This window comes from Leuciscus leuciscus (genome assembly GCF_965113295.1).
Source record: "Leuciscus leuciscus genome assembly, chromosome: 2".
NCBI classification, from domain to species: domain Eukaryota; kingdom Metazoa; phylum Chordata; class Actinopteri; order Cypriniformes; family Leuciscidae; genus Leuciscus; species Leuciscus leuciscus.
The window spans coordinates 27236747-27250061 of NC_138726.1; positions in this window are offsets into that span (position 1 = coordinate 27236747).

Consider the following 13315-nt stretch of genomic DNA (forward strand, 5'->3'; position numbering starts at 1 on the left):
CGATCATGTAATCTGAGTCAAATGCATAGTCCGGTGTGAAAAATATACAAATATCTGACCAATAGCAAAGACCATAGAATAACACAAGACGCGTCACTCGTATTGTTTTGAATGGGGAAAAGTGGTGGAATAAGTCCTGCCTTCTAAATAAGAGCCAATCGTGTCACTGCAGCTGCCGTTAGAAGCTCCGGTTCCTATAGAAACAGTCAGACACTCGCTTCCACAATTTATGAGACAGTTGTTTTCAGATTTCATTGGTGACTTGAAATATGAAATTTAATCGTAAGCTTGGCAAACAGTTTTGGAGAATTTGATGTTTTCCAATTCAAAGAGATAGGACCTGCACTTGCATGCCTGAAAGGCATTTCAAAGATGGCCGCCGAGTGAAATGACTCATCTTAAAGGGACTTTGCCAACAGTCCAAACAGAATGAGCAGTAGAGTAAAAATGAAGAAACCAGAGTAGTCCCGCATGGAGTGGATTCACCAAGCAACCCACGTCGAATTGCATCTCGAATGCCATAGAGCCCAAATGAGTGCAAACGCTGGGACACCAAACGGCAAACGGGAACACTCGATGATGCCAGCCACAACGCTACTAAATCCGCACCGTCAGTTAAGCAGGCCAGTAGATTCAGGTAGGCCGGATGAAACATCACCTCCACGAGTGTGTGAAACATTAAAAAAACGTACATTTTAAACAACAGTTTTTTAACAATTTTAATGATTTTAAACAATCTTTTGATTGAGATATACTTAAAATTTGAATTATTCAAAGTATACTTGGCTTGTATTTGTGTTAACTCTTTTGATCGAGTAGCCTATTAAATATACTTTTTTTTACATCGTTTTTCATATACAGTCTTATGAAACTTTGTTTGAAAATATTGATTAAAATATTGATATAAAACAGATATGTTTCTAATTCTGCGTATCTGAATTTTTGTGTAGGCTAGTCCACTGGTAGTGTACATATTTACTTTAATTTAACTTTTCCCCACCATTGACTGAATTTTCCAGCTATCCATGTTTTCACTGGTATACGGTAGGGGGCGCTATGACACATCTTCTAGTACAGAATCTCTGGATCAAAACACAGGAGAAGAAGCTGAAACAAGTGATAGAAGATTGCTCACTCAAATGTAAAATAATGTAATATCAAACATTAAACAGATTGTAAATCAAAACTGCTTAATGTTTCCAAATGAAATGAAGCGTAGGCCTAACCCATGAAGAGAAAACGACTGTGAAGCTTTGGGGGTGTTGGACTCGATCTACTCCACCTGTGTTTTGATCATCGTTCTGGATCTGATCAAGACGTAGTCTTTGACAAAAATGTGATTTTCTCAACTATTTTGTTTAAAATGTTGCCTTTATGAAACTTACTGACATTCAAGTGTTGATAAAAAAGGATGCATGAAGCTAATAAAATGTTTTTTAAATGAAAGTAGAGTTAAAGGTATTTTTCAAGTATAAAAAAATAACATTTGAACATAGTAGTATAGGCCAGGAGGCAGGTTTAACTTCAGATTAACATTGTGTTTCAAAGTGGACACGTGTATTACTTGGACACACACACACACACACACACACACACACACACACACACACACACACACACACACACACACACACACACACACACACACACACACACACACACACACACACACACACACACACACACACACACACACACAATTTAATGTATGTGTGTATATATATATATATATATATATATATATATATATATATATATATATATACTACCGTTCAAATGTTTGGGGTCAGTAAGAATTTTAATGTTTTTAAAAGAAGTCTCTTCTGCTCACCAAGGCTGCATTTATTTGATTAAAAAAAAATAATAATATAGTAATATTGTGAAATATTATTCCAATTTAAAACAGCTGGTTTCTATGTGAATATACAGTAAAATGTAATTTATTCCTGTGATCAAAGCTGAATTTTCAGCATCATTACTCCAGTATTCAGTGTCACATGATCCTTCACAAATCACTCTAATATGATGATTTGATGCTCAAGAAACATTCATTATTATTATCAATGTTGAAAACAGTTGTGTACACATTTTTTCCAAAATTCTTTGATGAATAGAAAGTTCAAAAGAACAGTATTTATCTCAAATCTAAAGCTTTTGTAACATTAAACACTACCGTTCAAAAGTTTGGTGTCAGTAAGAATTTTTATTTTATTTTTGGGGGAAAGAAATACAAATAAATCAATACTTTTATTCATCAAGGATGAGTTAAACTGATCAAAAGTTACAGTAAAGACATTTATAATGTTAGAAAATATTCTATTTTAAATAAATGCTTTTCTTTTGAACTTTCTATTCATTTTTTTTTTATAATTTTGAAAATTTGTACACAACTGTTTTCAACATTGACAATAATAATGAATGTTTCTTGAGCATCAAATCATCATATTAGAATGATTTCTGAAGGATCATGTGACACTGAAGACTGGAGTAATGATGCTGAAAATTCAGCTTTGATCACAGGAATAAATTACAGTTTAAATATATATTAAAATAGAAAACAGTCATTTTAAATTGTCATAATATTTCACAATATTACAGTTTTTTTTATTGTTTTTTATCAAATAAATGCAGCCTTGGTGAGCAGAAGATACTTCTTTTAAAAACATTAACAATCTTACTGACCCCAAACTTTTGAACGGTAGTTTGTATATATTACAAACAGACTTCCAGCATTTATTTTCTTTTATTCCATAGCTGGTGTGTGCAGTTTATTTAGCTTGCTTAAAATAATTTTCTCTTGTTTAGTAATTTTTTTTTGATTGCAGTCTTTTCTGATTCCATTGTTTCCTTGGATTTGCTTCTCAGTTCCATGCAATTTTAAGCTTTTCTTGGTTCATTCCATGTTTTACAGGCAACCTCTATCATGCTAATTCAGATTAGCACAGTTGGTTTTAAATTAATCTGGTTTATTTTAGTTCAGGACTCCATAGTCCAGGTGTAACTAATCCGTACTTAATCTGTGTTACAGAAAGACATTTTTTAAGACACGATTAACTATTCTTGATTAAGGCCTACTCCTGGCTTAATTTAAACCCTGTCCGGGAAACTAGTAGTTTACTGAGAGTATACTTCAAAGTTGCTACAAGTATTAAAATAGTAAACTACTAGTATACTCATAAGTTCACTTGCAGTACAAATGAGAAACATAATTATGAACTAGTTGTGCACTTAAAGTTTACTACTGTTACACTTGTAATACACTTAAACATATACTTTTATATACTTCAAGTGGGCCAATTTAGTCCCAAGCGGTATTAAAATAGTACACTTACAAGTTTACTACTAGTACATATTGACATTAGTATACTTACTACATAAAGCTATACTTAAAAATATACTTGAACATTACTCAAGTATACTTCATAAAATTAACTTGAAGTATACTTTTTTTTCGTAAGGGTATACTCACACTGGAAGTCACAATTATTATTTTTTTTGACCCCATAGAATCAAAAACGTACTATTCAGCCATGATCTCAAATGTGCTGTGATGCAGGTTGTTCTTGAAAGTTTAATTTAAGAGCTAAATTTAGTGTTCCTCTGCCTTAACAGTGATCTCCTAAAAACTCGTGTCTAACTTCAGAGTGGCTCCGAAGTAGAGGCCAGCCGTTGAGAATCTCTTTTTTTCTTTGATACCTTCTCTTTAAATAATGCAGGGAACAGAAATCAGATGAATGACATTATGGATGTCAGTAGTGCAGTAGAGGCGATTTTGACATAGGACATTTTGACATTTAAGGAATAAGCTTGTTCTCCTGAGAGTCCCTAGAATGCTGTAAACCCTGCAAATGGGTAATAAGAACAAAAAAGTCCTGCAGCTGAAAATGTCCTTAAGTATTCACACCTGACAGTGACAGTGATGGAAGAAAATAGGCTTACTTTGGGGATGTGGTCGGTACAGATGTGCTTCAAAGGGAAATGCCATCTTCCTTGCCGCTCTCCCAATTGTCTCCTGAACCTCTCGGGTAGGGACACTCAACCACAGGTGGCAAATGACTACATCAAAGTGTGGCTTTAATCAAACTTGGCTTTTTGATCCTGCCATTTATTTTAATGAGTCTTGGCTGAAGAAAAGGAAATCAATTTCTCTCGTTCTTGATGTCTCTAAGAAAGAGTCTTCATGATGCTTGTGGGTTCATTTTGGATGTGTTTGTTCTGTTTCATGTGTGCTCCAAAGAATTCCTATTTTCCATGCAGCTGTTTCATGGTGGGGCAATCTAATTTTGAAATACATAACGCTTGCGGTGTATGACAATAAAACAAATCTGCCCAGTCTACAGGGGCATCAGGTGATGACAAGTGTTGTGTCTTTCCCTTTTTATAAAGACAGAGGACACTAAAGAAGAGTCAGAAACATCAATTCAGGAACGAAAGAACTTGCATCTTTTTAATGATCACATTACACTTGTATTTTCTCCTGAGCACATCGCTTCGTCATCATTCCATAGTCCAGTTGGGTAGTGCACATATTAAATAATACCGTTACCGAGGTGATAAAATAACCAAATTGTGAAATTTAGTGTCAAATCACTTAAAAAACAATATTCATGAAAAAGTTTTTTTTTTTTTTTTTTTTTTTTTTTGTAAAACTTTCAGGGTAATGGCCTGTTAAGACCAATGAATAAGCTTCCTTTTGTTAATTTGTGCTCAGGCCAGTAGATCTTCCAAATTATAAGTGTAAAACAGAGTGCCAAGACACCTTATACCTAAAAAAAAAACTCAAAAAGCCCTGTATAATATAGGCGGAATTATTACAAAAGGCAGCAAAAATGCTTAAATGTTAAAGTCCCTGTAAAGACAATAAAAAAATAAAAAAATCTAAACACATTATAAATGTTAGAAATGTATTGCTAAAACATATTACAAAGACTGTGAACTGTGAACTACTGAATTGTGGAGTTAGACCGTTAAACAGTTTTTCACCATTGCTGTGTTCCGGATTTTTGGGGCGGGGCTAAAACGGGGTTCGATGACGCACTGGAGCCCCTGAGCTCCTGGACACGCCCCTACTTGATGACGCACTGGAGCCACTGGAGCCACTGAGGCCGCTGCCACCTCCCCTATCAGTTCGCCGCCTAATCGCGAGTTACAGTCAGTATTATTTACTACAGCCTACAGTTTGCTAGCTAGCTATGCCTTCGTCACGGAAATGCATATTACATGGATGCGATCACTTACAAAATAGATCGGTGTCCTTATTTAAATTTCCGAACAACGATCATATCAACAAGAGGTGGATTAATTTTGTGAAAAGCCACCTTGATGGAGAGCTGAGGATCACCACCAACACCCGCCTCTGTAGTGATCATTTTACACAGGATAGTTTTATAAACTTTCGTCGGAGACAACTGGAGTTCACTGATAATCCGCTGTTACTGGTGAATGGGGCCAAGCCGACTATCTCCCGCCTCGGCCTTCATCCTCCCGTCGCGCCGACAACTGGTGCCATCATCGGTAGTGCGTGCCCGCGAGTAAACTTTTCCGCGAGTGGGCGTGGTTTCAGCGCAGCCAGCGGACACGTCCCCAGCGTTTGAGAGCAGAGACCACTGCTCATTTTTTCAAGATTTTGATAGCTTATTTTATTTACTTGGCTGCTTTTTTTTAACATTCAAATTTGGCTGGGTGGCTAATAACATATTTTTCTGTGTGTGACAAACTCAGAACACATACTTAATTTTGACTTTACAGGGACTTTAAGAGATCTTGGTTTTCTCTTTTATTTTTCAATTCAGCTAGGTAATTCATATAGCTATCTGCTGAGTTCATAGTTTGGTCATTAGTTTTATGTTAGGCTGCATCACATCACATTAAATCATATTTGTGTGTGACAGTACATAGCTAGATGTACTTTCAGTTATTTTGGTTGCCTATTGTAGACGTGTTGCAGGTCAGAATTCGTTTGTTCTTTTTTGCTTAATGTCCAACTAAGGAATACACTTGGAATACACTTGGCGACCTCTTAGAGTGCTCTGATTGGACGACAGCACTCACTGAAGCAGAAGTAGCATCTTCTGGAAAGGCTGACTCATTTTTGAAAGCAGCACACCTGCCTGGTGCGAGTCATGGAGACCAAGTCACTCTACTGTCACTTCACAATCTACAGCAGGAAGCTTTTAGGCTTATTGCTTGCCACAAAGATGAAGATACCTTTATCACTTGGAGAAATGACATGCTGAATAAGAGTCCAACTTTCATGTATTGGGATTTAATACTAAGATATGAAACCCTCATTCTCATTTTTGTCAGAGCTCACAGAGAGAAGAACTTCCTTCTATATGTAGAAGTTTTAGAAGAACTCATCCCTCTATTTTTTGCCTTGGACCATACAAACTATGCAAGATGGGTGTCTGTCCACATCAGGGACATGAAGTCTTTGCCCAGCACCATCAAGGATGAGTTTGAAAAGCATTCACACTGGGTTCTCTCAAAGACATACAACAAGTTCTCTGCAATACCTTTCGACCAAGCTCATGAACAAGAGAATAAGATTGTGAAAGGTTGCAGTGGTGCATTTGGTCTCACAGAAAACCCAAATGCTTTCAGACGATGGATGATCTCAGGACCAGAGATGGGAAGATTGCTGAAAGAATTTGAAGAGGACTTTCTTCCTGAAAATGACATAGATACTCCTAAGAACTTCCAGCATCATGAACAGTGTCTTTCCACACAGAAGACATTTCAAAGACATGTAGCCAACCTGTCTGAAACTATTAAAAGAATGGGCAACCCTTTCTTGGATGATTTTAAAGATCTAGTCACTCTTCACAGCCGTAATTGTGCAGATGAATCTGTAGCTAAAACAGAGTTCATCTTAGAAGACACAGGCTATATATCACATCAGGGCAAGCTGTATCTTCCTTTGGTTTCGCAAGAACCATGAGCAGTTGCAATCATGAAGAGGCAGACACCTGGATTGTGGTTCATATACAGCATGGCCTGGAGCAAGGAGCAAAAACTGTCCATGTGCGTACTGTGGACACTGATGTCATTGTGATTCTTGAAGGTCTATTCCATGATTTACTTGTGATTCAACCTTTGACTGACATCTGGGTGGCTTTTGGCATGGGCAAAAAGTACAGATTTTACCATATCAATTACATATGTAAAAGTCTGGGTAAGGACCAGTTTCAAGCACTGTTGATGTTCCATGCCTATTCAGGGTGTGATACAGCATCTGCTTTCACTGGGAAGGGTAAGAAGTCAGTTTGGCGGGCCTGGCAAGCCTATGATAAAGCCACTGAAGTATTTGCTTCCCTTGCCAGAAATCCATTCCAAAAATTAGATGCTGCTTCATGGCAGTTCCAAAAGCTTGAGAGACTGACTGTCATCTTGTGCTCCATTGTCCAGAAGAGGAAAGAACTCTTCTGCCATGGGAGTAGGACAATGGAGAAACTGCCACCCACCCAAGATACTCTACTGCAGCACATCAGATGAGCAGTTTATCAGACTGGAATCTGGGCGACCAGCACACTCTCACAGCAAGGTATTCCTTCTCCAAGGGACTATGGATGGACCAAGGAATCAGGGTCTTGGGAACCAGTTTGGATGACACTTCCAGAAGTCCCCACAGCCTGCAGAGAACTTATCAAATGTTGCTGTAAGGGGGATTGTTCCACCTGCAAATGTGGCAAAGCAAGTCTAGACTGCTCACCTCTTTGCAAATGCAACTGTAACGACTCGTAATTATCAATTACAGGGCCAATAAAGACCATATTGCTAATACTTTAACATGTATTGAAGCTTTAGTTATGTAAAAGTTTATAAACATAAATAAACATATCAAAATGTTAACTTTGGGATTCATTTGAATACTTTATCTTGTGCAGGAACTTGAAAATCTCTGTGTACTTTGGGGGTCGATGAATTGTCACACCTTTAGTACAGTGGGGGAAGTTGTAATTATCTGATTGGTCAGTTTGAATGTCTCACAATTGGGTTTTAGTCACATGGTCAGGAAAGGATAGAAGAAGATTGAAACTGTTGCTCTGGCTTTTGGGTGCTCTGGTTCTCTTATTCTCTGGGTCCCTTTCTTGGGGTTCTCGCTCTTTACCTCCTCTTTCCTCTCTCTCTCTCTCTCTCTCTCTCTCTCTCTCTCTCTCTCTCTCTCTCTCTCGCTCTCTCTCTCTCTCTCTCTCTCTCTCTCTCTCTCTCTCTGGTAACATTTTACATGCTGGGTAAGATTAATGGTATAAGTTATCATCATCTCATACATCTATTTTGTAACTATTTTAAGTGTAACCATAACCATATTTTGTCATTAAACCTTTTTTAATTACAAATAATGTGCTAAATAGTTTTGATTTAGTATTGACTTTGAAGTGCTACAAATTGCAATACAATATTGTCACTCTCTATAGCAATGCTCTCCCACATATAAAGCTGTTGTAACTGTGCTTATTTCCGTCGTTGGTATAAGTAGCAGTGGGTGGAATAGACAAGAAATGTACAGTTTTCTGTATACAGTTATCTTGCTAATAACGTTTCTTTAGTCATTCAGCAGTCTTGCAGCTTGAACCCCTGCAGGAAATCATTGTTAACATAACTTATTTTAGTGTCACCAAGAACCCACACAATCAGACATTTAGCAAGATCACAGACTCAAATTTTACCCTGGATCCACGTGTTTAGTCTTTTAACACCCCAGTGTGGTAAGCATTCAGGAAAACAGATGGATTTTTACCACGCAGCAAAATCTCTCCCAACTTGTAGGGAGTTTCACAAGTCCATGAATTATTAAACACCACCTGCAGCAAATTCTGTTCTTTTGTCCAACTGTCCGAGAGTCACAAGTACTGTTCTTCAGGCTTTATTTATGCCCATAATGAAGTTGTATGCAGTGCAGGGCTGTTCTCTCAAGGTGTCATATCCCACTGGACAAACACGACAACAGTTGTTATACCCAATTGAGTCCTTGGCCAGTGAAGCATATGCCTGACAGTTTGTGGGGAGCTGTGAGCATGATCTTCAGGCCAGGTGGATGATTTACAATTCAGCAGCCAGAAAAGATTCTGAATGGGATCTATAATCAATTTCATGTAATCAACAAAGGCATTAATCATTGAATGAAATGCCTCAAATGTCACTGATTTTATCTACTACCAAACTAGGGCTCTGTTATATTTCTATTAGAGTATTAAAAAGGGTAAGGTTTGAGTAAAAACGTCTAAATGAGTAAATAAGTAAAACATTAAATGTTGTCTCAAACTGCAAGAAACCGTCTGGCTTGCCTGGCGGGTGTGCTCCATTTCACATTAGAATTTCATTTCAGAAATCAGAACAAAATAATAGTGGTGTCTAGTGTCTACAAAATTATAGAAGAGAAAAGAGCATATGTCACACTCAGTCATTCACATTCTGTTGGTAAAAAAAAAGAAGGAAAACAACAACATGCAATCCATCAGAAATGCATTCAGCACTTCATCATGCAGACAAACTGCTCAGGGACAAAAAACAGTGAAATAGAGCTGCAGAAATCATCAGAATCATGACAGGCTGCCATTAGCCGAGACGACTCTGTCTGTTCTGTCATTATGAGTCAGGTTTGCCGCCAGCCACCTTTTGTTCTCAGGCTGCCCAGCTCTGCTGCATCAAAGGACGATGAATGACCTCATTACACGCAGACTGCAATATCAGTATCACCAAACAAAGGTTGCCTCCAACATTCCAGCTTCTTACATCACTGGAAATTTATGGATGATACAGGTAAGTGGGGCTTCTGGTTAGTTTGATTTTAAAAAATCTGTTTTGTACCAACGAATGTAGGACAGGATTTGGAAATGATGCAAAAACCAAAATTTACATTTCAATGAAAAGACATATTGCTAGATATTGCTGTTTTCCTCTGGCCTAGATCCAACTGCCCTCCAAAACAATCCTCAGTAGATTTGTCTCCCAGGTCTCAACAGTCTACGGGCTGACAGCTAAATGTTAAGGCATATGTAAGAAACGATGATGAATTATAATTTTAACTGCACGTACATTATGTGGGTTTGAGAAAAACACCAGGGGAAAACGAGACTAGACTAATATAAAAGAACATGTGTGGGTCACCTAAGGCAAGACTTAGTCATTTTCTCCTGAACAGATTTTAAGCACACTAATAGAATAACGTGAAGACGTGTTGATATAACGAGAGAGATATGCCCATGGCAGAGCACAATAGAAGCAGTTTTAAAGTTGGCCAATTGGTATGCTAAAGACCGAGATGGTTTGTAACTTTGTGCGAGACCCAAGGGGCATATGAAAACTAGAGTTTGGCTGCCGCAGATGTTGTGTGTTTAGGGCACTATTAAAGCTGTGGGGGATTAGATTTGCATATATGGAAAGATAAATAATAATGTATAGCCTATTACCTGTCATTTTTGGGGGTATGTTATGGATGTTAGTTTATATATAGTAGTGTTTGGCTGTTGTAATTATTTATTACACAGCTCTCCAGAAAACTTCTTTGTTTTTTTTAATTTATCAGTCAGATATTTCCTAGTCTCAGCCTTAGAAGTCACGTCGACGGACCATTGGCTGAATGTATTATGCTTAAGGCGCACAAAATGGGAAACACTTCAAGAGTTTCAAAGTTGTCATCTGATTGGTTGAATTCTACAGGATTTCTGGGAGACGTGTGTGTTGCTTTCTTTAACGATCTTCTTGGAAACAAAGTTGTTGTGACGCCAAACCCCCCCGAAGAAGAAAGCCGCTGTGTTTACAACTGTGACAATGACCGCTATCAGGAACAACTAAATGCTGGATTTTGAAAAGTGACGTTCATGGCATATACTCTTTGAGTTTTACACGCTGGTCTGTTATTTTAAGGACATCGACATTTCATTTTCACGCCACTAAACATGACGCTGAACAAAACAAACTGTGATTGGTTGCTTTACATTTCAGTCAGACGGCCTCTTGGGTCCCTAGCCACTGAAAGCTGCGGTGGAGTCCAAACCTTTTGCTATCGGTCTGAAGATCTGGATACGCCAGACTAGATATTTTCTAATATTCACTGTCCATGCAACGCATGGCTTGCATGTCTCTCATATCACATCACAGACTCGCTATCTCATTTCATAGAAACAATACTTCTGCCATCTTGTATCTTAGTTATCGACTGTAGTGAAAATTACTTCGGAGGACTTCAGTTTTAATATTACTGCAATGTTGTTGCAGTGTTTGTCTTTTTGCTAGGCCAATTGTTTTGTACATTTTAGTGGTCTAAGACAATGAAGACAATAATATAAATTTCTAAGATTAAATTTTCATTTCCACTTATATATTTATTTGGTGAGCAGCCATGTAACAAGCTGGGTAATGTTCAGTTAGCAGGTCATTATTGCAAAATAAACCCCTTCATGGTGATACAAGACCCCTGTGCTCCACGCTGGGGTCCTGAACGCCTGTTATGGTTTATTTTGCAACAATGTCTGGCAGACTGTACATTATTCCTTACATAATCTATATAGCATAAACATCTACATTGTTGCTTTGCTATTGGTTTATGATTAACTGTTAAGTTCAAATACAATTCACCTCACCTCATTTAGCTTCACAGTCATACAATTTACAACTAATGACCTCCATGACACTTCAAGTATTGACTCAAATTCAGCTACTAAATTAAATTTCTTCCCTTTACTCAGATACAACAGAATTAACCTCAGTGGAAAGTACTCATGACAAGGTATATAGCCATTTACTGACAAAGTAGTCATGATTAACTGGCAACGTGCAACTTAGTGTGACCCACACTAGACCGCAAATATACAAAGACCCAAATGTTCTCTTCACTGTGAGACAACACAGCAAGCCGTCAAAGCTCAATGCAAACCTCAGGAGGAAAGGACTAATATGTGTCAAGCAGCAGCAGCCACTCACCCATGCCCTCCTCCAGAAGTAAACAGCATGATGCCAAATAGCATGGCAAGCTGGAAGACAGCACTGAGTGAGTCAAAACAAATGAGGTGTTTCACTCCATGAGACCATGGGAGGATGAAGATAAGCCCATGCAATTCAAATATAGCCATCTGGAAAGTGTTTCTTGTCATTTGAGTATTTTGGCTGTAATAAATTACTCATTAGTGTTTTAATCTGTCACCTTGTTTCACTGAATGCAAATTGATGGTTTATTTTCAGGAGTCATCAAGCTCGACATTGTAAAGAATCCAAGTTGCAAAATAGTCTCCCAACAAAAGGAAACTGAGCAAATCGGGAAAAAAAACCGAATAACGATTGTGCTTATGGAGTTAACATTTTGGAGTTAGTTACATGCAAAATCATGTAGAGCTACCTCAGACAGCACAGGCATAACTTGCTCATCATCATTACTGGGGCACAGGCCCTCCATCAAAAAACATGTGCCCATATTTTGATACTCTAATGGATATATGGATATAAATTGTCATTGTCTGCATAGAGAGTCGTTCACAAGCTGCATGTGTAATAAAGAGTTGCTTCATTATTGATGACATTAGCACGTTTTGTTTCCTACAGTGAATTGTCCACTTCATCCAGTGCTCTTTCTGTTCTCCATAAAATATCCTGTTACCATTTCGGTGTGAGAAACCTCTGCAAATGATTCAGTGCATGAGTAAACTGTCTTAATGAATCCACTCGAAAAGCAAACCTTTTTGCAGACCTGCTTGACCAATTAAATAAAAAGTAGTGTTTTCACAATCCCCAAATTAATCGGTACAAAATCCAGTAAAATTCCAGAAAATAAATAGCCTATAAAATAAATGTATTAAATACGTATCCTTATAACAATAATAACTAAGTGATAATAATTTAAACATTAGCATAGCTTTATATATTTTGTGAAAACACATTACAAATAAAACAAGGAGTGTTAAAATTATCTTACTAGAGACTTGTTTTAGACCAATGCTTTAATGCGCAGAACTATTTCGATTTTTTTGTCCTGTTATCACTGTCAATTAATGCAATTTCAGAGAAATGAGGATTTACTCCTGCATTTGAATGTGTTTGTCACTCCTTACACTTTGCGGTGTACAGCTGATCGTAAACACACAACATGATTGCTGATATATTATAAGGAAAACATATTCTCAGTTCTGTTTATAATCTTCATAAACAGACAAGCATTTATCAGTATTATTTTACTGGGGAACAGTGTACTTTGTCAGTAAAAAGGGTCTAGCGACGTCCCTGTTTCAAGAACCTTGAAAGCAACAGCAAACAGAGGAATCATTACTGTTTGGTTGGAATTTTCTCCAATCTCTGTGTTGTCCCTGTCTTTGACATATCA